Source organism: Polyodon spathula, chromosome 55 (genome assembly GCF_017654505.1).
Source record: "Polyodon spathula isolate WHYD16114869_AA chromosome 55, ASM1765450v1, whole genome shotgun sequence".
Classification (NCBI taxonomy): domain Eukaryota; kingdom Metazoa; phylum Chordata; class Actinopteri; order Acipenseriformes; family Polyodontidae; genus Polyodon; species Polyodon spathula.
The window spans coordinates 544,423-545,020 of NC_054588.1; the positions used below are offsets into that span (position 1 = coordinate 544,423).

Sequence of the window (598 nt, forward strand, 5' to 3'; positions counted from 1 at the left end):
TAGCGTTTTTAATAATCCAATAATAACTGAATTGGATTTAAAAAAAAACAAAACACAACACACACACACACACACACACACACACACTGAGTCCACACACACACAAGCTGTTAATTATACACACACTCACACTGTAACACACTCACACACACACACACACACACACACTCACACACACACACACACACACACACACACACACACACACACACACACACACACACACACACACACACACACACACACACACACACACACACAAATCTAATTAAAAAAGGGCTAAACAGCGGCGGGCGGGGGCCACAATTTCGCTCTCTGGTTCAGCCCACATGAGACTCGTTCATCACCCGTCATCGTTTTGCTGAACTGAGGTCGGCGACGGAGTCTAGAAACAGGAATTGAGTATCCGAGTGAGAGTTTCGGTTTGACACTGCGTGACGATAAAAAAAAAGCTTTGATTAAATAAGGTAAGATAACGGCATTGTTGTTTTATTTATAACACAGAGCTCATATTTAACAAACTTGCTTTCAGTGTAAAGTTGTGATATTAATAATGTTCCTATTCTTTGGGCAATTTCTTGTAACTTCCTTATCACGT

General features: G+C 41.0%; 1 protein-coding gene across 3 annotated transcripts in view; it reads left to right on the plus strand.

The window, feature by feature from the left end:
- Positions 1-341: 341 nt before the first annotated feature.
- Positions 342-598, plus strand: part of slc7a7 (solute carrier family 7 member 7) — a 40,373-nt gene continuing 40,116 nt past the window's right edge. For all 3 annotated transcript variants that reach the window (XM_041239490.1, XM_041239492.1, XM_041239494.1), the window contains exon 1: positions 342-467. The gene's annotated coding sequence lies outside the window, so the exon portion shown is untranslated. The remainder of the gene's footprint in view (positions 468-598) is intronic.